This window comes from Micromys minutus, assembly GCF_963924665.1.
Source record: "Micromys minutus genome assembly, chromosome: 1".
Taxonomy (NCBI): Eukaryota; Metazoa; Chordata; class Mammalia; order Rodentia; family Muridae; genus Micromys; species Micromys minutus.
The window spans coordinates 163442727-163464798 of record NC_137969.1 but is presented as its reverse complement, the minus strand read 5'-3'; positions in this window follow the sequence as shown (position 1 = coordinate 163464798).

The window sequence follows — 22072 nt, the reverse complement described above, 5'->3', positions numbered from 1 at the left end:
GAAGTCTGTGGTACTCTTGATTCCCCTATTCTATGTGTTGGTAAAAGTTGAATTATCACATCACCCTACATAGCAAGCCTATTCTCCACAGTTGATTACATACATCTCCCTAGATGTTAAAACCACTCTTCTTCATTGATTACATACCCCTAGATAACAAGACCATTCTTCACATTCTTGAATGACAAAATTTTTCTTATAGATTTAGTGTAGTTCCTCTGAGATCTACATTATTCTTTTCCTTTCATTTCCTAGGCAGTTAGGACTGTGTATCTATGTATATTCTTGATGTTCATTCACTGGAAACCTAAGGAAATACAACCTGTCTCATTACATTTATAGTTGTAAGGTGCATTTCTTCAAGGAAGTCACTGAGCCTTTTCTATTTAAACTTTAGAGTTTATCTCAGTGATTGCAGAACATGTTTGACCAATGTTGGTTGAAGACATGCCTAAAGACTAACAATAACCTTGCCCTTTAAACTGCTGTATTTCAATAAAAACATTTAATTTCACCTAGGGAGTTCTAACTTGAAGCTCAATGTTAAGATTCACCAGTATCACAAGTTTTGTATCATTCAGATTGTCTATAGATAGATAAATAGATAGATAGATAGATAGAGAGATGATAGATAGATAGATAGATAGATAGATAGATAGATAGGTAGATAGATGATAGAAATAGAGAGATAGAGATTCTGCTCCATTGAGTCATTTTCTATTTCTATACCATGATTTTTAAGTACTACCAGCATGAAAGGAAGAGTATGCATTTCACTCTTCTTACTCAGTAGACAGCCAGCCACTCTTTTTCTTAATTTCTTATCCGTGTCTTGAATCTATGTCCCTTTCATTTTCTGCAGTTTAGGATTTTCCCTAAGTCTTTGAGGTATCCACACACAGAAGCAAGGCTTCAAATCTATTCTGTCTTATTTATTAGTTCACTTCACCGTCCTGTCTCATGATTGACAAAATGAGCCCCTTTCATATCCTGCCAAGTAATTCTAAAAAATATAATCTATATTTCCAGAAACATTTTGGGAAGGACTCTGCATTTTTTGGCTCTTTATGCCTTCCCAGCACCGCTTAGAAATATGCCCCGGCTCTTTCTAACAAAAATATCCATGTTTATTCATCAAAAAGAGTACTGCCACTCTTTGTATGTTCTCTAAAAGAAAGGAGAAAGTCATTACATTTCCTGTTATTACTACATACAGAGATACATTTCTCTCCCTGATTCCATTTGTACTTTGGAAGTTGCCCTTACTTAAGAGGTGCTAATAATTTCGCTTGTACAAGCTCATAGGTATAGTCGTCTACTTACAAATACAACCTCATAGTCATAACTGTGAGAACATCAGTTCTGGTTGTGCATTTAATAACCCTTTCACATGGGTCACTTAAGACCATGACAAACCATCGATATTACATAATGATTCATAACAGTAGCAAAATTACATCTATGAAATTGCAATGAAAATAATTTGACAGTTGGGGGTAACCACAGCATGAAAATGACTGTGCTAGGGTATTAAATTTTTCTTTAAAATTTTAATGGATACACACACACACACACACACACACACACACACACACACACACACACACACAAGAGTTTAGCCATGTTTCTAAATACTGGCTAAAAGACAAATGTTATCTGCCTTATTGTGAAATTGAAACCTGGAAAATTCATACTGAAACTGTTTTTGAACGTGGGTTCCTATGTCTCACTCAATGTTAAGCATACACAAATGGAGAAATTTAAAAGGACATTCAAACTCTGTGTTTTTTATACCCAATGCTTTAAAAAGTATTTTGTATATAATACACACACTACAAGAGGATGCATATTTCGGTTGGATATATCTGAGGTTACATGCAAATATATGAGTACTAACTGATCCCCACCTGTTCCTTCTTACTTAAAAAGTATTAAATCATCAAAATATATCATATGTAAGAAGGTATAATAACAAAACCTGTTATTTGTACAACTGACACTGAAAGTCATTAAACAAAGAAAAGAAAAAAAAAAAACATTACAAATGAGGTAGGTCAATATGGCTGGCATTGTTCAGTGGTAATCTTAAAACCAGTTTATAGTGTTCTAAAATTAAAACATCTATAAATTTCAGATTTTCCTCCCAGCGTCATTGGAAGACTTTCTGGGCATTTCATCAGTAAATAGAACAAGGGGTTGTCATAACATTAGAAAATAGTGCTCTTTAACAGTAGTTATATAACAGCCAGACAGTCTTGAAACATTCGTGGCCCAGCCTGAATGAATGAATATACTAACACTCATACTGAACCCAAAAGGGTAAATTGTGCACACATTTGTGTACTGAATTTTAAAGTATTCATTTATATACAAATACTTCACTAGAGAATTTATCTATGGGCCCAAATATTCATGCTTATTTTTAATAATACTGATGTAAATTCCTTAACCAGCACTGTTGGTGAGCAGAAGGTATGGATTCTTGTTAACAGTATACATTTTCCACATAGTTGTAACACTGGAAATAGTAATATCCTCTAAGTACATGGAGCAGGCAGTTGTATGTGGTTAATTCTGTTACCCTCATCATCGAGGAGTTACTGGGAGTTTGTCTAGTCCCATGGGCTTTATTCTTTTCCTATCAACTCCATTGCTATATTCTTTTCCTTGAAGCTATTGTCTATTAGAAAAGTTCAGACTTTTTCCTGATTCCTGCAGATGTCCTTTCTATAGTATCATTCAAACCATATGAAAACTGGCATTCACGTTCTAGAAAGTTTTTCTCGTGATGAACTCCGTAGCTTCATAAATTTTGTTGAGGCATATTCTTTGCTGCTTATATCTATGGATTCCACATCTGAAATATGAACTGTTCCCAATATATGTCCACTGGAGTCAACTTCTCTTCATGGTATTTCTTGTTTGTTCTTAGTTACTCTGTCTCTGAGTTCCAGTGTTTACTATGCTTAATCTTTTCACTTACTTCTGATATGTTGTTTATGCAAGCTGGCAGTTGGAGTTTGTCATGCTAAGACAGTATATAGCTTTCCTTCAGGTTATCCAGGGCCTTCAGAATTTCCAAATGAGTCATCACATGATAAGATTAATGTTTTAGAAAACAGTGCCTTTTTATTGTTTAATTTAATTAATTTAAATGTTTCATGGTTTATAAATTAGTAAAGGAAATTCAGTCTGAAGAATTGTTCAAATGGATAAAAAAAGAAGCAGAAAGAGCCTGTAGAAATATTTAAAACCATTTTTATTAATTCTTAGAAAATTTTATGCAAAGTATTTTGAACATAATAAACCCCGCGTGTTTTTTGCTTAACCCCTCAACCTTGGCATCCTTTCCCACCCATTTTTTAAGACTAATGTGTGTCTCCTTGCCCAATCTGTTCTAGTTTGTGCTGCCCAGCTACTCCTAGAATTGAAGCCTGCTATGGTGCATGACAAGCCTACCAGGTAATATCACCAGCCAAACACCTGATTCTTCCTCTTCCAGCAGCTCTCAAGTGCTAATAGCACTTCAGCTAGTGGGGATTATGTATCCACCTCCCATATCTATTCCGCAAATATCAGCAAGACTAAGTGTTGAAAATATGTTTTCAAACATAGGTTTTTAATAAACTCTTGCCAACAAATTCCCTCTGGGTCCCAAGGAAAGCACAGCCATGGTCTCTAGAATTGCTGCTATAGCCTTGCTTTGCTTTATGGGGCCACTCCAGAATTGCACACAGCAAAGCCTCGGTCTGACTCCTTCTCCTGTATTTTCACTTTATTGTTCTCGCTGCATCCTTCCTCTGGATCCTAAAACTAAGGTTAATCTTTCAAGCAGGTTGGCAGAAAAAGGACTCCATTATAAAGATAGAAAATCCAGCAATCAACTGGCTATGTCAATTTGGATATGATTTATTTAGTCACAAATTAGTCAGTCTTGTGTGTTCTTGGCTGGAAATGTATGGTGGTGGTGGGGGGCAGAAAATAGGTCATACACCAAGAACTAATACTAGGGTTGTACTTCAGTGTCCCATTGATTTTTGCCTGACACCAGTGCCACTTTATTCTGCATACTCATGAACTGATATGCAGCTGACTGCCATTCCATTCAGGCCAGGAATATCTCAAGGCCAAAACAAGCTGTAGACACCTCTTTGCTTTTCTTGTTTTCTGGTTGAACTGTTTAATTTAGTAGCTCTATTGTTAGTTACTCTTTTGTTCTTCTGTTGGGTAATGCTGTTTAAGCAGGGAATTCTGCATCCTCTGATGAATTATTTTAGTAAGTTGGCAATCACTTCCTACCTTCCCATAAAATGGACATTATTACAGACTGGGAAGGACTGCATAGAGCAGGACAGATGGTATCATCATATTCAAATTCCAATATTTGTATGCTATCAAGTGAAATGGAGTCTCTAGAAACTAATTTATGGAGGATCACACTGATAAATGGAGAGTCTGGGTTATTGAGAGACTTGTGATCCAGTATGAGAAAGATACATGGGAGATTCTGGGAGTCTGGTGTAAGAGCACATAGGAGATATTAACATATAAAAATAGGAGGAGCTGGTAGAGATATGGGTATTCTGCTTTGATTCTTAGGATATCAAGGCTACTTTTAGAAACAGATTACTCTTGGTTACTCTCTAATTAACTCTAAACATTTGCTGGTACATTAAATTAGGAATTTAACCAATTAAAAAAACCAAACCTTTGTAATATATAAGCATGTGCATCAGGATTCTCTACCTGAAATATACTTTCTTTTAATCTCAATGTAGATTAGATCTATTGATCAAATATGACCACTGTACCCAAACCACTGTACTTATATATTTTTACAGTGATAGCTTTACTATAAGCACTCAGACCTCTATTTCTTTCTGAACAGAACACCAAGAAATATATAATCACATATTTATTTATGTGTGACTCCCAGAATGACAGTGGCTTGAAGTCATAAAATTTCCAACTCCATTCTGAATTCCTAATTAATTTCATCTTTTCTACCATTAATAAATTATTTTTGAGGAGTGAGGAAATGAATAATGGGAGAAAGACTCTTAACTCTGAATGAATAGAAAATTTATCACTCTGTTTTAAACAGATACTTCTCAATTGGCCTCAAAAAAATAGACCAAGCAGATTCTCATACTGTCTATATGTTTAGTTGACTGTGGTAGACCATCTTGGTTATCCAGAATGCGAGAGTTTTTTTTTTTCCCATTGCATAATTATTAATGGAGAACTTAAAGAATACAATTGTTTTATAAATCAGGAGTTGGCTATACAATTTCATTAGCTATGTAAATAGGAAGATGTTCTCACAAGTAAGATAATGTTAAAATTGTTTTGGGAGTAGCCAACATCTTTCTGATTATGTTTGTAGTTTTTCCACTAAAAGGAAAGGAGGAGGAGGAGAAGGAGGAGAAGGAAGAGGAGGAGAAAGTGAAGGAGAATGAGAGAAGAGAAAAAAAGAGGAAGTCGAGGAACAAGAGGGAGAAGAGGAAGAGAAAGAAGAGGAAGAGGAAGAGAAAGAGGAAGAGAAAGAAGAAAAATCTTGGTATTGTAAAGCAGAGCCAAAAATCTATGGTTGGAAATGTCAAAGACACCGCAGTAGAGCATACTATTGCTATAAAGCTGAATGGATATATATCCAAACTTGCATATAAATATTCATATTTATATATTTAGACCAGCACTACTATCCCCTTTGCCTAAGGGAGTGTCTTTTTTATAGTGGATAGCAGTTAATAAGTTAATGAATAAATGGTTAAAATGCTAGGAATGAGTGACTGTTGAATTCTCATTCCTAAATGGGACTCTCAGAGACATAATGAAAATTGTTATGGAAGAAGATGGAAAAATTATAAGAAATAGAACATGGGAAGAGCCCTATAAAATGTTGTCTTTTGTATATAACATGGTTAATGTAATGATGAACAGGCAGATCCTGGCTATCTGCATAAAACTGGTAGAAACAAAAGGCATAAAAATAAGAAGGGGAATTATATGGGAATAAGGGGTAGACTGGTGGGAATTGGAAGACTAGAAGCAATAGCAACAAGGTGATTTAGTATACCCATTATATAATATATTCCTATTGAATAATACAATGATCAGAATAATAAAATGTCCTGACAATTTTATTTTCCAGCTTCTGAATGATGACCAAAACATTTTTAAAATCACTTGACAATAAAACATTTTTATTAATCTTTTTTTATAGTGCACACTTAATCACCCTCCAACTGTTCCACATATCACATATTCTCTCCCCATTTACAAGAGAATCACCCTCAATCTACCAGACATCCCCATTCCCTGAGGCTCTAAGTTTCTCATGGGTTAAGTCTGTCTTCTCTGACTGAGCCCAGACCTGGAAGTCCTCTGCTAAATATGTACTGAGGGTCTCATATCAGCTGGTGTATGCTGTCTGGTTGGTGGCTCAGTTTCTGAGAGATCCTGGGAATCCAAGTTAGTTGAGATTACCAGTCTACCTCTAGGGATGCCAACCTCCTCAGTTTCTTCAAGCTTTTCCCTATTTCACCCACAGGGGTTAACCAACTTCTATCTCTTGGTTGGGTGTAAATATAAAATATTTTAAAAATAGTATTGCAGTGTAATAGATGTTATGGTGAGAACTTCCTACAAACAAGCGATTAAAAACCAGTGACTGGAAATTCATTTCTATGCTCTTTCTTGGGAGAGACTATTTCTCCTATGCATAACTTAGTTGTATGTCCTTCTTTGTATAGAGCTAGGTCTACTGTAGTATGTTTATTGTGTTCTATTTATTCCATTCATTTTTTAACAGTAATGTTGGTAAAACTGCCAATACTAAATGGTCAGTCCTGATAATATCCATTCATGTCACATTATACAAACTTAGGAGGTTATATTTAGAAATACATACATACATACACACACATATATATAATAAAAGCTAATAAAATAAGAGACTATAAATATGAATGAACAGGGGGGTATATGGAAACACTGGGAGAGAGAAGAGTTAAGGGAGAAATGATGCAATTATAATTTTAAAAGTAAAAAAAAAAATACTAAACCAATGATTGATAAAGAGGTTGACATTTAGCTGCAGCATCCACATCTACCTTGGCCTTGAACTTTACATGTGATTTGATAATGATGGGTAGAGAAGCCATTAAGGCATAATAACTTCTTGGCCTTCCTTGGTCCTTCCTGTAGCAGTTTTACAGTCTGCTGTGTTCTTGGTTGGTTCTTCTTCTTCCTTCTCACTACAAATCCTCCAGTTCATAACCTTTTGAAACACAGATGATAGTTTTTATTCTTGTCTTTGCTTTTGGCATTACTTCTCAGACATGTCTATATCATTTGAATCCATAGCCCAGTACTCTACCATACATGAGGTGCTCAGCCAGATATACTACAGCTTCTTTCCAAGTCCTGCCTCTGGGATATTAGTGGGATTATTTAATTTTATGATGCTGAACTACATCTTAGTTTTACACAGATGTCTTATTACCACTATAATTTGAATTTGTATTTTTTTCTGACACTAAAATGACATGACTCTAAAGTGAGAGAACATGAAACTGGATTTTCTAAGACTCAAAGGGAGTTCCATGTCTGCACTTAAGTTGAAACAACAACATACTTCAATGGCATCTGGGATTAAGGCCAATGAACACAAGTGGTCAGTTTCTTTACGAGTAGGATGAGGGGATTTGGGCTCAAATGTTTCTGTGATTCTTTATAGTTTTAACTTTCAAAGACTCCTTAACTCTGGTTCTTGAGAAAGATGGAACCATATTGATTTGAATTTCAAGATAAACACATTATTTTCAGCCATGTAATTTTAGAATTAGAAGGAATTTATAAATTATGCATGTTTATCCTCTAATATGGCACACATGTAAAAAAAGTCCAACAGGAATGTGCTTGCTTGAAATCATTTATCAACTGAACACAAAGCTGAACTTTGGCCTCTATCAGTTTTTATATTGACTTCCTATCATCTCAAGAAGTCAGTATGGAGGACTGGCTCCTTTGTGATCATCGTCATCTACAAAGTGTGGCACAGCCAACACACTAGACATAATTTATGTGCTTAGCTTTTGTAGAACCTATCAAAATTGTGCAGCCCTTTCTGCACCATAGTCTGATATATGCACCAGTAGTGAGCTTGCCGTGAATCTGAGCCTAGCATATTAATTTTTTCTTGGTTCTTAGTAACTATGTGTTTCTATTGGGAAAATACTTTTATATCCCTGTACTGAAAAGACACACTGAATTTAAATTTCTAAATTTACCCTTTTTCTAATATGCCTTTTAATTGAAACATCCTACTAAATATCCAATACCTAGGAAGCACAGTCTGTCATCCAGCTACCTTTGAATTTCTGAGTGACATCTAAAAGTGTTAACGGAAGCTCAGAGAAGATGCTGCATTCTCTGGACAGTGTTGATGGTTTTAGACAAGGAATGATCATTGCTCCTTGAATCAATTTCTAATCCATTTTTGCTAGTTGCTTATAAACTTTTAGATGATTTTGATTCCATTTCTCTTTTAAAATGTAATGGAAGCACATTACTTGATGAGATATTCCAAAGAACTATGAAGAGAGGGAACTCTGACTGCTTAAAAGTGGGATCATTAGTTTTGCTTGAAACCATAAAATTAGCAACCACTACTGTATTTTTGGTTCCATACATCCCACTCTAGCTATAGATTCGTAATGTGAAAACTCAGGAGTGAGTGCTGTTTCACTAGCACCCAGTGTCAACAGCTCATAAAAAATCTAGGAAAATATAGTCAGGATTAGAGGATTAATGTAAGACAATGAAGTCAGACCATAGCATGCAAAATTCAATTCCTTTTCCTGAGTACATAATTCATTAGGAAAGCTCCTCACTCATTGGACATCCACATGACATCTTGTCATTGGCAACTTCTTACATTTTCAAGCCAAAAAAAATGAGTGAAATATTTTCTAATATGGGAGCCCATCAGTTTCTCAATAAATAATTTCCAGGCTGTTCTTTATGCACCTTTCCCCATTCCCAGATCAAATTCTCCTTCCCCAGTCTTCTTCGTGGGATCTAAAATAAGTCACATTCTTAAAATAGGTCCTAGATTCTGGAAAAAACAATAACACAGCATACACCTATTTCTATCTTTGCCATTTTCTTTTTGATATGTACGAATATGCTTTCTAGTAAATTAAATTTATATTGCTCTGCACCACTATGTATTTTACTGAGTTTTCACTCCCAGAAAATTGGCTTGTCATATTTGGGTCCCAGTATCCTTCAGTTATCCCTCTTACCTTTTCCCTATGTCCAGATTTAAAGGAAGGAGATTATAGAATGTCCACAAGGTTGTTTTATTCAAGAAAAAAAATGTTAAATATTTACAGTTTTTATCTCTACAGTTAGGTTTATCTTTGAAAAAAAAGAGCCCTTTATTTTTATATTCCATGCCTCAAAGTACAGTGCATTATTGTCAAAGAACTTCCAGGTAACTGGACCCATGCTGTGCTGGTCAACAATCTCTATTTTTATATTTTGAGCTGCATATCCTTCCAAAGCCACAGAATCTTCACAAACACTCATCACTGCACATGGGGAATATCAAGCTCTCGGGAACATCAGGGAATGGGTGTGGGGATCGACTCTAGTTGTTATGAGGTTTTCTTTCTTCATTAATTTTCAAAGCTCCATTTCCTTTTGGAAAGGGAAATCCATGCTTCATCTGAGACATAATATAATATTTTCATCTTTGGGAGTTCTTTCTATTCTTAGTAATGGGTAGGGAAAGTTTCAGAGATTTAAAAGAAAAACAGTGTTAGATGAGGGAACAGAGGGAGTAGGCGAGAGGGTATGGGGGACAACACATCCTGTGGGATTGGTCAGTGAAGGGCAAGAAGGAAGAGATTAAGGAAGCCTCCATCTTAGCTCCACACAGAGGTTCTAAGAATAGTTATGCTGTCATGATATTTCAGTAGGATTCAAACTCCAAACTCCTTTTGGGACTATAATGTGCCAAGAGTGACCAGGGTGAGACCTACTCAGTGTGAAAATAGCTCATATGCAAAGCATGGAAGGGGAGCTTGCTCAAACGTACAGAATCTCTTGTCTAAATCTATTCATGTGGACATGTTCCAGAGAAAAAGATAAGCTAGCTCTTTCTCATTCAGATAAAGAAATTTCAAAAAAGTAATCACATCCCAGAGATATAAAACCACTTTCTTTAGGACCTGCATTTTCATTATTTGTATCAAAGGCTAAAAACATATCAGTCAGACAAGAGCTTTGCAAATGCCTAGGGTGTCCTTTATTAAGACAGAAGAGAAGAAAGTACAGGTGCTCAACTTTCAAAGAGGGCAGGAGTAGGAAAGCGGTATTAGTCTTCTCTTACATGTCTTGCTATTTCAATAAAAGTGTCACCATTAAACTATTTTATGTTTTTGCCCTGTTTTATTTATCTTATATATCTCCTCAATACCACATTCCTGAAAATTATAAAACTTATAAAATAGAAGCACTTTTAATTTTTAATAACCATTGGTGATTTGGGCCTTTTTAAATAGAATCCTAATTATTTTCTAAGCATATATATATATATGTATATATATATATATATATATATATATATATATATATATTGGCAAATCTATGAGGCATTTCTCTTTATAAACTCAGTGAAGTGAAGTGTCTTATCAACACTATACCCATCACATGGTATAAATTGCAATTCATGGTTCAAGCTCACAATTCCTATAGAATCTGATTTTCAATGAGTTGATATCTTAACATGCTCACTATAAGTTTGTGTATAGGTTTCTTATAACAATAGAAGCTAAAGAGAAGCATGTTGATGTTCCCTAAATCCACACTGAATTTAGGAATTTGGAACCAGTTTTACATTTTTATGTTTGCAAAATTTCCATGAATCATAGTTTTCCAAGAAAATGGACCCAAGAAGCAAGCTGGAGTAGCCATTATAATATCATAAAATAGATTTTCAACTAAAATTAATTAAAAGTGTTAGATAAAAATGCTTCATACTCATCAAAGGGAAAATCTACCAAGATGATATCCTAATTCTTAATAACTATGCCCCAAGTGTAAAGGCACGCACATTCATAAAAGAAAGATTAGTAAATATTTTTTTATGATTTTTGACATTTTTTCTTATTGAAAAACTTTATTTTAAAAAACAAAGATAAATGTACAAATTTTAAGCATTTTTGCATAAAAGTATACAAATACATTTTAAGGTAATTAATTATTTGTGGGTACATATGCATACATATATGTATATATGTAACAATAATATAGGAAAAGAGGTTATTAATTTGAGGGGATAGGAGAGAAATTGGGAGGGGCTGTAGGAAGGAAAGGGGGATGTGATACATTTCTATTTTAATTAAAATATATTCTTTTTTTCTTGAACTTTACATACTCTGTGAGTTGGGTGTTCAGAGCTTTCTGGGATTAGTATCCCATTATCAGTGACTGCATATTATGTCTGTTCTTTTGTGACTGAATTATCTCACTCAGGATGATATTCTCTAGATGCATCCAATTTCTTAAGAATTTCATTAAGCCATTGTTTCTGATAGCTGAGTAGTACTCCATTGTGTAAATGTATCACAATTTTTGTATCCATTCACCTACTGAAGGACATCTGGGTTCTTTCCAGCTTCTGACTATTATAAATAGAGTTGCAATGAATATTGTGTATGTTGGATTGTCTCTGGGGTAAATGCACAGATGTGGAATAACTGGGTCTTCAGGTAGTACTATGTCCATTTTTCTGAGAAACAGCCAGACTGATTTCCAGAGTGGTTGTATCAGTTTACAACCCCACCAGAAGTGGAGAAGTGTTCCTCTTTCTCCACATCCTTGCCAGCATCTGTTGTCATCTGAGTTTTGGATCTTGGCCAATCTGACTGGTGTGAGGTGGAATCTCAGGGTTGTTTTGATTTGCATTTTCCTGATGGCTAAGGATGTTGAGCAGTTCCTTAGATGTTTCTTAGCCATTCGATATTCCTCGATTGAGAACTTTTTGTTTAAGTCTGTACCCCATTTTTAATAGGGTTGTTTGATTTTCTGGTGTTTCATTTTTTTAGTTCTTTGTATACCTTGGATATTAGGCCTCTATCTGATGTGGGGTTCATAAATATCTTTTCTCACTCTGTTGGCTGCCGTTTTGTTTTCTTGATAATGTCTTTAGCTTTACAGAAACTTTGCAGTCACATTAAGTCCCATTTGTCAAACTTTGACCTTAGAGCTCCAGCTATTGGTGTTCTGTTCAGGAAATATTTTCCTGTGCCTATGAGTTCTAAGGTTTTACCTACTTTCTCATCTAATAATTTCAGTGTATCTGGTTTAATTTGGAGATCTTTGATCCACTTGCACTTAAGCTTTGTACAAGGAGAAAAGAAAAGGTCTATTTTCATTCTTCTGCATGCTGAGTGCCAGTTGGACCAACACCATTTGTTGAATAGGCTGTCCTTTTTCCATTGAATGTTTACAGCTCCTTTGTCAAAAATCAGGTGACCATATATGTGAGGGCTCATTTCTGGATCTTCTATTCTATTCCATTGATCCACATGCCTATTTCTGTACCAGTACCATGCAGTTTTCAGCAGAATTGCCTTGTAATATAGCTTGAGGTCAGGGATAGTGATTTCCGAAGATGTTTTCTTGTTGTTGAGGATGAATTTTGCTATTCTAGGTCTTTTGTTATTCTAAATGAAATTCACATTGCTCTTTCCAACTCAGTGAGGAACTGGGTTGTAATTTTGATGGGGATTGCATTGAATCTGTATATTGCTTTTGAAGATTAGTAAATCTTAAATCACATATTGAACCCCATAGGTTAATAGTTAAAAACTTCAGTACTCCTTTCTCAACAATGGACAGGTCATTGTGTCAGAAATTAAATAGACATGTAATGAAACTAACATACTATGATACAAATGAACCCAACAGATATTTACAGAACATTTAATCAAAACACAAAAGAATATACTGTTTTACTCAGCACCTCACAGAACTTTCTCCAAAACTTACTCGGCATCTGACAGAGACCTAGTATATAAAAATATATAAATAATTCAAGAAATTGACACCTACAAAACAAAACCCCAATTAAAAATGGGGTACAAATCTAAACAGAGAACCCTTGACAGAGAAATTTCTAAAGGTTGGGCAACAATGAAGGGGAGATGAAAGTGTGGGGGATAACATTTGAAATATAAATACAAAGAATATCTAATAAAAAAAGAAAAGAAAGAAAATAATATTGTGAACATCTCCTGGACATCTTTAAATCACATAATTGTCTTCATGAGTTCTTTCCAACGACACAATAAAGGTCACTTTTTTAATTAATCAGTATATCTCTACAGGCAAAATAAAAGACAGAAGTATACATGTGTGTAACAGTTAGCCCAGACATATAATATATTTGTGAAAACATTAAGTAATTTAAAACATTCTCAAAATAAAACAACAGCAATAAATATTTAGCATCCATATTCATCAGAAAAATGCAAAGAAACATGACTCTGAGATTCTGTCTTACAACAGTCAGAATTGCTAAGATTAAAAACTGAAGTGACAGCATATTCTGATGGGGATATGGAGTAAGTACACACTCCGCCATTGATGTTGCCAGGGCAAACATGTTCAACCACTTTGGAAACCCATCTGGCAGTTTCTCAGAAAATTTGAAATAGTTCTAACACAAGACCTAGCTGTACCACTCCAGGACCCAAAAGATGCTCTATCATACCACAAAGAAACTGTCTCATCCATGTTCATAGCAGCTTTATTCCTAATAGCCATAAACTGTAAACAACCTAGATGTCCCTCAACCAAAGAATGAATAAAGAAAATGTGGTTTATTTACATAATGAAATATAATTCAGCTATTTCAAAATTTGCAAAGAAATAGATGAAACTAGAAAAAGTCATCCTGAATGAGGTAACCCAGAACCAGAAAGACAAACATGATATGAACTTACTTTTAAGTGGATATTAGCCATTAAGAGCAGGGTAACCTTGCTATAATCCACAAATCTAAAGAAGCTAAGTAACAAGGAAAGCCCAAGGGGTATTGCTTAACTTTTGATGAGAAGGGGAAATAGAATAGACATCACTGATGGACAGAAGTAGGAAACTGGCAGGAGAGGAAGTAGAAAGGATAACAGGAGGGATCCTCTATTGGGATGACGGAGGGATAAAGAACTTGAATTGGTTGAAGGGTATCTCTGAAATTGGACAGATACCTAGAACAGAGGAAACTCCCAGAAATCTATGAGGGTGATCATAGCTAAAACTCTTAGCAATAGGGCATATGCAACCTTACATAACCACCTCCTTACATAACCAGTCAAGAATTCTAGTGGATGGATGGAAAAAGCAATCCATCCACAAAACCTTTGACCCACCGTTTGTCTTGCCTAGAAGATGTTCAGTGATAATGATAGAGCAGAAATTGAGGAAATGCCCAACCAATAATTGGCCCAGTTTAAGATTGATGCCATGAGAGAGTGCTTACCCCTAACACTGATATTCTGCCAAACTTGGATATAAGAGTCTACTACAACTGTCATCTGAGAGACTTCACTCAATAGCTGATGGAAACAGATGCAGAAACCCATAGCCAAATATTAGGAAGAGCTGGGGAATCCTAGGGAAGTGGGAAAAAATGAGCCAGAGAGGTCAAGGACATCACAAAAATAATTCCATTGAATCAACTAGCCTGGACCCATAGGAGCCCACAGAGACTAAACCACCAACTAGAGAACATATTTGGCCTTCATGTGGGACTCTTAACAGCAGGAGAAGGGGCTATCTCTGACGTTGTTGCCTGCATTTGTAATCCGTTTCCCTAAATGAGCTGGCTTGTCTAGCCTCAGTGGAAAAAATATGGCCTAATCTTATTGAAAATTGATATGCCAATGTGGCTTCATATCCATGGTAGGATAGATCTCCCCTTATCTCAAGAGAATGGGAGCATGGTTGGTGGTTTGGGGGTAGGGAAGATGAAATGAAGGGATGGAAAAAAGCAAAGGGAGGGGAAGTTGTGATTAATCAAAATATAAAGTAAATAATTAACAAAACAAACAAACAAAAATACAACATCAACAAAGTCCATTAAAGGGCTGGAGAAATGGCTTAGCAGTTTAAAACACTGACTGGTCTTCCAAAGGTGATGAGTTCACTTCCCAACAACTACTTAGTGGATGACAACCATCTTTAATGGAATTTGATGTCTTCTCTCATACAGGCATACACACACAAATAAGTAGAATGATAATGTATATAAACAAATAAACTTTACAAAAGTAAGTAATTCATCTTTAGACTGTAACTGATAACGTGTGCTGGTCCACAGGAGAACTAGAAAATAAAAGACCTAATTATTCCAATGCTTCTCATTCTTCATTATGTACAGGATTGGTCCAGAAGTGTCAGACAACTGCAGATTCCTCTTCTGGACCAGGTTAGCACCTGCATTTACCTGCTTCCCAGATGCTCTCTGGTAATGCTGCCATGATAACTATTAGAATGCCACATGTTAGTAGAGAGGGAGCTTCATATGGAACAAATATGTTTTTACCAATATTTAAAAATGTCCTGAGAATTACTACACATTAATTTAAAAATACTTATTTTCCATTAAAATATATTGCACAATATTCAAAAATCCCTCATTTTGGAAAATACATTTTTCTCTCATTTAAAATAACTGCAGTCTCAATATTTTATATATGCTTCACTCTTAATCCCTGACTAAAGAATTTATTCTCTTTATAATAAATATATAAATAATAGAATAATAACTAATCTCTCCAGACAATTCTAAAATATTATATTGGTTTGGTGACCACAAAGTGGAAACCTACCTACAGCATGTCACCTAAGATAGAAAACTCATGCATATACATCCTTTATTACGTGAGATGTTAGCAGATTTGCATTGGACAAAGACAAGTGCTTTTCCAGAAATGCATTTGAGGCCCTCTCTTGGTGGACTGTGCAGCAATTATTTCTGCTTACACCGGATAAGGTGTTCTAAGATAGCAATATTAAAAATAGAAGCAATGACACTCAGCTTTCATTGGTTTGCCTTCCCCATTTGAGCTGGCTTTCTAACTTTTACTGTATAGAAAGAATGGAGACTTTGTATCTGACAGCAGAGAAAAATAAATCCTGAACCAGTCTTAGCAAAAAGCAATTTTGCTGTTTGAACCTGTGCCTTATACACTTACATATTTTGTTGTCCTGATATATAAATTTAAATTGTTTTCAATTCTAGTGCACTGGGCTCCTCGTGCAGAGTATTTTCTAGTACCATATACATAAATCAGTACAGATAAAGGTACTAGATAGGCACCTATTTGTTTTCCCCATGTTCAATCTGTACCCTGAAGATATTTTCTTCAGCAATGGGGTTTTACCATAAGTCCATAGAGAACAATCAATGACCTTGGGAATAGACTGAGTTGTTTGGTGATTCTCATTACACCCATTCCCATAAGACATGAACAGCTCTTGGCACTAGAAGTTTTGTTTTGTGGTGAGAAATGTCTAGTTGCAGTGCTGTCTACCCAGTTGTATGATGACTTCCTTTAGAAAACCTTTATACATGTACATATTTTAAGAAATGGAAGTTTCTGCAGTAGGTTTCTGTAAGATTCACAATCACCTTTAGTTTTAGCTGCTGTCCCAGGATCCCTTTGCCTACTCCTCTCTTTCTTCCTTATCTCCATTTGATCCTTTCATTTTTGTCTCCTCTTAGCCTGCTGCATTCAATCATAATTATTTATTATAGTGCCCCCTCCTAGGGACATCTTTTCTTCCCTCTTAGTGCCATACTTCATACTTTTGTCTTTATATAGATCGTATGCTGTGCATTAAAGACTTACCATATGCAGATTCTATGTATAAATGAATATATATCATAATTTTCCTTCTGGGCTCATTCAAGATAAGTTTTCTTCCAGCTTCAATTATTTGCCTGCAAATTTTCATGATTTCATTGTTTTACTGTAGAGTAATGTACCACTGTGTGAATGTACCACATTTATCCATTCATCCATTAACAGACACCTAGCATGTTTACAGAAAGGAAACAGCAACCAAAATATAGATTCTTGATATGTTGGTGCTATAGGATCACAAAACATGTGGGAGAAGTCAACCAATACCTGATTAGGCCAGCTCTGTGAGACGGAATCCATATCTGATACTGCTTGGGTGGCCAAGGACCTGACACTTAGATAGACACTACTCCTGGGAGTGGGGTGGGTGTGCAGGAACCAGATACTACTCATATCCTAAAGAAAAATATCAACAAAATGACTACTAAAAACATTGTTCTATTCATAAATCAGTGCCTTACTCAGCCATCATTAGAGCAGCTTCCCCTTGCATTAGATGGAAACAAATATATAGACCAGTACAGACTGAAAGACCATGGAACACCCACCCAGTCATAAATGGGATGTCTTTATTAAATCCCTTGCCTCAGGTTTCATAGAACCTTGTGGAAGCGGAGGCAGAAAACAAATTCTAGAGCCAGAGAAAATAAAAGACACCCAGGGAACACGGCTTTCTAAGCACAGGAGGACTGACACATAGAAACCCTCAGAGACTGTGGCAGTATGCATAGGGTCAAGATCAATGGGGTCCCAGTACTAAGAGGGAAGTAGAGCCAGCCTCTATCTCTAACCCAGAAGCTGTCTCCAGTTGGTAACCACTTACAAAGGAAATGTCAGTTTTCTCCAAAAGTCTCACTGGGTATGAAAACCATTCTCAAAAGCAGGCCTCATGCCCAACAGTAGATGACCAGTACAGAATGAACTCAAAATGTACCATAATTTTCTGTATCTATTCCTCTGTTGAAGGACATTTCAGTTTCTGGCTAGTTATAAATGAGGCTGCTATTAAAAAACAATAATTTCATGAAATTCTTAGACAAATGGATGGAACTAGAAAATAATCATCCAGAATGAGGTAACCCAGTCACTAAAGAACACATATAGTATGCACTCACTGATAAATGGATATTAGCCCAAAAATTTGGAATACTCATGAACAATTCACAGACCACATGAAGCTCAAGAAGAAGGAAGACCAAAGTGTGGATGCTTCAGTTCTTCTTAGAAAGGGAAACAAAATACTCACAGAAGGAAATACAGAGACAACATGTGGAGCAGAGACTGAAGGAAAGGTAATCCAGAGACTACCCTACTTGAGTATCCAGTCCATACACAGCCACCAAACCCAGAAAATATTACAGATGCCAAGAAGTGCATGCTGACAAGAGCCTGATATAGCTGTCTCTTGATAGGCTGTGCCAGAGCCTGACAAATATAGAGACTGATGTGCACAGCCAACCATTGGACTGAGAACAGGTCTCTCAATGGAGAAGTTAGAATAAGCATTGAAGAAACTGAACTGGTTTGCAACCCCATAGGAAGAACAACAGTATCAACCAATTAAACACCTCAGAGCTTCCAGGAACTAAACCAGCATCCAAAGAGTACACATGGAGAGATCCATGGCTCCAGCCACAGAGGATATGTATCAGAGGATGGCCTTATTGGGTATCAATGGGAGGAGAGGCCCTCGGTCCTGTAGAGGCTCAATGCCCCAGGGTAGGGAAAACCAGGGTGAGAAGGTTGGAGGGGGTGGCAGGATCAGGGGGAACACTTATAGAGGCAGGGAGGGGATAGGGGGAGTCCAGAGGGGAAACCAGGAAAAAGGATAACATTTGAAATGCAAATAAAATAATCCAATAAAAGAAAAAAAAACGAAGTTGAAAACATTTTTGGAGATTCATTGTTTCATAATGCTTTTTCAGAACTTTTTAAGTCCCCTTCTCATCCTTTCTCATGAATATTATGGTTCCCAGTTTTATCTTTTTATGGGACTTCTATTAGTGTGAATCTGTGTATCTTTGAGTATATGTGGTTTTTGTGTGTTTTCTTTGGCTCTTTTTCTTTTGTTTGTTTGTTTCATCCTATTCCACTTTGTCCACTTTATTTTATTTTATGTTTATATGCCTGTTTGTTTTCTTATGAAAGAGAAAAAGAGAATGTACATTTCCATGGGAAGGAATGTAGCCCGAAGATTCCCCCAAAATCCTAAAATTATTAAACTGTATAACACATTTAAGAAGAGGATTCCCAATCTGCCCATCTTCAGGTGGTACCCATGCTTTTTAAAGGCTATTGGTTCACACTTTGCCTTCTGGACTCTGTAGCCTTCAGGCCATGATGCCCGTCTCTATGTCTCTGCTCATAGGACACACAGACTTTTCTGTCCAACAGAGACCAACAAGAGAATGAGCAGGTCAGATTGAAATGTAAGTGGTTCTTCACCATCTCTTAGATGTTAGACTTTGGGTAAAATACTCATGCAGTAGCAGTGTCTTTAATAAAATATAAAATTAGAAATGCTTTCTTTGTAGGATGGCTGTGAGAATTGCATAGAACAACTATGCTGATGTATGTAAGGCAGCTAATATATGGTTGGTATTGCCTGTACATTGCTTTATACAACTTTAACATTTTGATATCTTCTGACATTTCCTTAAAATTGCACTTTACTTCACAGCAGCTAGAATAAGTCAACATAACTGGAAATTGGAACCAATTGGTTTTGCAACTTCTTTTTTTAAATTGGAAATTCTCTGCATTTACGTTTCTGATGTTATTCCTTTCTCACAATTTCATTCCCCTTCCCCTTCCTATTGCCTCCATGAAGGTGCTCCCTATCCCAACCACTCTCTTCCACCTGGACTCCTTAGGGTTCCCCCACCCTGGGAAAATGAGCCTTGGCTGGACCAGTTCTAATTATGTCACTTGAGGGGAAAAAAAAAAAAAAGGACAACTCTCTACAACATTCTTATCATTTAAAATTAGCACATGTATTAAAGGAACCAGCACTGACCCCAGCCTAATTAACATTCACAAATGTTCCAGAATGTGGTGAGCAAGATCCAGAAGGAGGAAGTGTTCCTGTAAATTGTACTCAAGAATGCTCCTTCCCACCCCACCCCACCTCCACCTCATGCTCACTTTCTCCATATAGGATCAGCACTGTCCAGAAGCCAGGCAGCCTAGAGAGATGCTCTGATCACTCAGAAGTAAAAGCTGAAGCTTAGGGAACTCCGGGAGAAGCCCAGGCCACACAGGGAGCTAATGGCCAAACTGACTAGAGCCCTGGCTGTTTCACAGTTCCCCTGGGTCTGACCTCTCTGTCACCTCTCATTTCAAGGCCTTTTGACCTACAGAAGTGCACAGCAAGGCCTTTGACAAATAAACAGTGGCCAGGAGATTAAACTGCACCTGAAGCTGGTTATGTGGTTCACTAAGCATTTGGACCAACAGAAAAAAACCTCTCTCCCCCGATTGCTAAGGGATTAATCCCATTCTCCGACACAGCCTGTGAATTATTGCCCATTTATTAAGTACCTAACTGAAGTGAGGGCAGAGGTACCTTTTATTCAAGGAAATATAAGACTGTTATACGTTTAAAAGAAGCAAAAACTGAAGAGCAAATAGTGCAGTTGAACTTTTAAAACAATCAATAAAGACCAAATAATATCACCAGCAAACATATAAGTAATAGATGAATGAATAAGTAAATAAATAAATAAATAAATAAATAAATAAATAGAAATGAATAGTACTTAGCTGGTAAAAATAAAAGATGATCTAGATAACATTACTATTGGTTACCCTAAATGTTACATAATTCTTCCAGATTTTCACTCAAAGGGGGGAATGATTAGTTTTAGAAATTAAAAAAATAAATTGTACTTAAAAACTGAAAGACTACATTGAACACCTCCATATGGTACTCAAATAAATGATAAGGAATGAGAGAAACATGGTCCATAGATGTAACATGGAGAGATATTCTAACATTTCCTGGAGTGAGTCGCCATCCTTTAACATGTGATTTCTGTTTAGAAAAAAATTTTATTTTTTATTGTTTATTTTATTTATCTACGTCTCAAATGCCATACCCATTCCCAGTTTCCCCTCCATGAACCTCCCACCCCTCCCTTTTCCTTCTGCCTGCATGAGGGTGACATGTGATTTCTAATGCTGAAACTCAAAAGAAAGTGGTTCAGTTTAGCCATCAGAGAGACATTATGAGATAAAACGCTCCAATTTCTTGTGATTGTTAGGTACATCACCAAAAAAGTAGCCATACACAAATTGAAAAGGAAGAGCACCATTTCATATGGATGACTAGAAAAAAAATCTCATTGCAATAAGCACCTTTAACATTTGAATTTAAAAATGAACGAAGTGGGTCTGGTGGCATGGCTTAGCAGGTAAGACAGCTGTTGTTCTTCCAAGGTCCTGTGTTCAATTTTCACCACCTACATGGTGGTCCACAGCCACCCATGGGTTCCAATACAATCTTCTGGTTTCTAAAAGCATTGCTCATAAGTGGTATACAGACATGAAGACAAAAGGTACCTGAACATTAAAAGGAAAAAAAAAGAAAATTAAGTGCGGGGTTTACAGGCAGAGGGTCAGCACTAATACATTCAGTAGAGGCAGATGGCTCAGCAGTTAGGAGGACTTGCTGCTCTTCCAGAGGAACTGGGTTTTCATCCCCACATAGGTACAACCACACCTGGTCTTTTTACATGAGTACTTTTCTTGCTCTTCTGCCTTTTCTCCTCCAGATACCTAGGGACTTGGTGTTAAACTACAACCTGGCTCTACACTCCCCACCTACTGTTGGTAGTACCTAGAGAGCATAAGCAATTATCTTGACATTTGTAGTCTTAAACTATTTGCCCCCAACTGTCTTTGTGCCTTCATCATTACAGGTTTGTGCTGTAAAACAAATGGCTACAAACACACAAGCATCATACAGCTACTTACCATTAGCTCTCCTGTCAAGAGGTCAGCAGTATCCAGTAGCAAAGTGAGATTCTCTTCAGTGTATCACTGTGGAACTGAGGGTTGGTTTTTCTTTGTTGCCTCCATGGGGATTTCATTTATAATTATATAATTTTTAAAATATATCCATTGAT